Genomic DNA, 3748 nt, shown 5'->3' on the forward strand with positions numbered 1-3748 from the left:
GGAGATAGAACGAAGCAAGGAGTACGGTACAAGGAGTAATTTTTGTCGGATCTGAGGGAACAAAGTCTTTGCTATCGGAAAGGTATAATATTTTTTTTTATCATTATCTAGGTTTTTTTTAGCAATATAATTTATTTGAAAAGTTAGTAGAGACCGGCTTTGGCCAGGCGGGGTTGGTGCTTAACACCTTCCAACCTCGTAACGTGATCCCCGGACCTTTTTTTTTCTTTCGTAGATTAGTTTGCCTTTTTTAGAGTCAGTTTGGTTCCTAGACCTTAACAACTAGGTGGCGACTCCCAAACCTCAAGGGTCAAAAGCGGATCCGCGCACCCCTCGGATCGAGGGCGCTTTCAGTGGCAAATCCACTGGGGACTATTGAGGATCTGACTTGAAAAACCCCAAGTATGGGTATGTTGCCATATTGACCTAGTTTTTATTTATTTATTTTTATTTTTTATTGTTTATATTTTTTTAGTTCAGTTTATGTTGTTTGTTTATTTGTTTGTTTATCTTTTATTGTTCGGTTATTGATTGTGTTGGACTTTGAATATCGGATATTTTGGCATATTATTCTTATGGTTCTATCAAACATTATATTTGTGGTTTAAACAAGGTTTGTTTAGGGTGATCCTAAATAACGAAGGATTTCAGAATGGTTGATCTTATTGAAGACAGTACGATAATTGTTGGACCATGAGTTTCGGTTTTTTATTACGTGTGTAGGTTTTCTTATTTTTTAGGGTGCATGCGATTGATTCTTGGACAACTTTTTTTTTTTTTTTTTTAAATTAAAAAAAAAAATGTGTAATCAACTTTTTTCAAATAAAATAATTTTTTTTTTAGGAAAGTAGGGCTGTCCATTAACAGCAAGAAGGAAGGAAATAAAAAAAAAGGTTTAACAAAAAAAAAAAAAAAAATTTTTGAGGTTCTGTGCAAAAGCAGTGTGGGGTTGGTGTGTCATGAGTAATGACATAGGTTTCCAGTTTTCACACCAACTTAACAGTAACATTAGTGAGTGTGAAGGGTGTGTCATTAATAAATTTGTCTCTTCTTATTCCCACACCATCTTCTCCAATGGTTTAAAAGAAAGTTCATGTCGTCTTCTTCAACAAGAGACCGAACTTGTCTCTTGGTTCGATCGGCCGAAGCATCCACCCGATCAGTTTTTTTATTGAAGTGGTTGATTTCTTTGGACGTAAGTCCCTTCAAAATCGAATCAAGTTAAGCGATGGAAATTAATCTCTCTTCCTCCTATCGAAGCAAAATTCAGACTTTGCTATTTTTTTTTCTTTTGGTAAAAAAAAAAAATTCTCTGGTCCAAAGCTAAAATCATGGTTCAAATTGTAGAAGCCACTCAGCGAAACGTCTTTGCTGCAGTTTCGAGTTCCAATGGAGCGTTAATGGCAGACGATTTTGTTTTTATTTTGCAAAATCTTAAAAAAAAAAAATCGTCTAAACTTGAATGGATCTCCGGATGGGTTGTCGATTCGAAAGAACTCAGTGATTTCTTTAAAGCAAAAACCTGTCCAATGGAGATCAACATGGATCAGGTGAGAGGCCAAAACCAGTCGTTCTCTGTTGAGAATGATGGGTGCAGGGAAGAAGACGATGAACATTGGAATTAATGGTGTTTTAAAGAAGAATGTTTTTTACAGCCACACACTTTTCCACAAGGCACTCAAAGAGGCTTTTGAGGTCTTTTGCAACAAGGGTATTGGTGGCAGCTCAAGTGCAGAACTAATGGCTACTTTCTGTGACAATATCCTTAAGAAGGGATGGAGTGAGAAATTGAGTGATGAAACTATTGAGGAAACACTTGAGAAAGTAGTTAGGCTACTTGTTTATATCGGTGATAAAGATCTTTTCGTTGAATTCTATAGGAAAAAACTCGCTCGTCGACTTCTATTTGACAAGAGTGCGAGCGATGATCATGAGAGGAGTATTCTGACAAAGCTGAAGCAACAATGTGGCGGACAGTTCACTTCGAAGATGGAAGGCATGGTCACGGACTTGGCATTGGCGAGGGAGAATCATTCCAATTTTGAGGAGTATCTTAATAGTAATCCTCAAGCAAGTCCTGGGATCGACTTGACAGTCACCGTCTTAACTACAGGATTCTGGCCAAGTTATAAATCATTCGACTTGAACCTCCCTTTGGAGATGTTAAAGTGTGTGAATGTTTTCAAGGAGTTCTATGAAACAAAAACCAAACACAGAAAGCTGACGTGGATATACTAACTGGGTACTTGTAACATCAACGACAAGTTTGATCCTAAAACTATGGAGCTGATTGTGACAACTTATCAAGCAGCTGCACTGCTGCTATTCAATGCTTCAGATAGATTGAGTTATTCAGAAATCATGACTCAGTTGAACTTGAATGACGATGATGTCGTTAGATTGCTTCATTCCCTCTGCTGTGCAAAATACAAGATCCTTAATAAAGAGCCAAAGAATAAAACCATCTCTCCAACGGATTACTTCGAGTTCAATTCCAAATTTACAGACAAATTGAGGAGGATCAGGATTCCTCTCCCTCCAGTGGATGAGAAGAAGAAAGTGATCGAAGATGTTGATAAGGACAGACGATAGGCTATTGATGCCTCAATTGTATGGATCATGAAGAGTCGGAAAGTTCTGACTTATCAAAACCTATCGATGGAATGTGTTGAGCAGCTCGGATACATGTTTAAGCCTGATTTTAAGGTAATTAAGAAGTGGATTGAAGACCCGATCACTCGGGATTATCTCGAAAGAGATAAAAACAATCCAAACTTGTTCAAGTACCTGGCCTGATTATGTTGATTGTCAAATGCAGTACTATCACTCTATCAGGGATGTTAGACATTAGAAATTGAACACAAGTTGATATAAATGATTTTGCAGTTACAGTGGCAGTTTTAGAGTACTCAGAACCATGAGGGACGATTCATGTCCATTTGACCTTGGTGTCCAGTTCAGTAATCTCTCTGACATTTCTCTTAATAAAGAAATAGGAACCACAGTTGAAATGATTTAAAAAAAAAAGGGGTTGGATTTCAAAAATCAACCATCGAGGTATTTTTTTTAGGTGAGTCAACCCAGTTGAACTCGTCTTACATCACGTGAGGAACTAAGTATGTGCTATTTATTTTCTTTGTGTGATTTTATCATAATGTGTTGCCATGATATCCAATTTCGAACGTAATGAGTCGAGTCAACTCGTTTGAATTTATTGGTCTCATGCAATATATTGTTTGTTCTCATGCATTCCATTGATACTTAATGATAATGCTTCATGTGATATTTTTCCATGTTCTATGATGTTGAATGCTACGAGATGAGTTAACTCAATAAATCTGCATTTGAATAGGGTTCATGGTTTCTTTTTTTTACTTGGTTGATATGATCATACCCCTTAGATACTTTGATTGATTGAATCTTAAGTCTCATGTGTTAATTGCTTGATCTTAGTTAATTGATTGGTCTTGATCGATTGATTTTGAATTTCTTTTAATTTGCATGCTATGAGTTTGATCTTAATATACTTGTATTCATTATGATTGTGGCTCATTAATGATCTGATCTGGCCTATAGGCCCATTTGTTTGAAAAAGGCCCCGGGCACACCCCACCCTATTTTGCACACATCACATGCACGTTTACTGTTTTGCACACTTACACGTCCTATATAGCCAACGTGGCACTAGTGCGTGGTCCGGTCTCTTCGGAGATGCGACGTCATTCATGAAAATCACAACTCCAGTCAC

At 37.1% G+C, this 3748-nt stretch overlaps 1 pseudogene; it reads left to right on the forward strand.

Annotated features, from left to right (window-relative positions):
* The first annotated feature begins 1659 nt into the window (after positions 1 to 1659).
* LOC147393201 (cullin-1 pseudogene) lies at positions 1660 to 3014 on the forward strand (annotated as a pseudogene).
* The last annotated feature ends 734 nt before the right edge of the window (positions 3015 to 3748 follow it).

Source organism: Akebia trifoliata, chromosome 10 (genome assembly GCF_017979445.1).
Source record: "Akebia trifoliata isolate Shusen 1 chromosome 10, ASM1797944v1, whole genome shotgun sequence".
NCBI classification, from domain to species: domain Eukaryota; kingdom Viridiplantae; phylum Streptophyta; class Magnoliopsida; order Ranunculales; family Lardizabalaceae; genus Akebia; species Akebia trifoliata.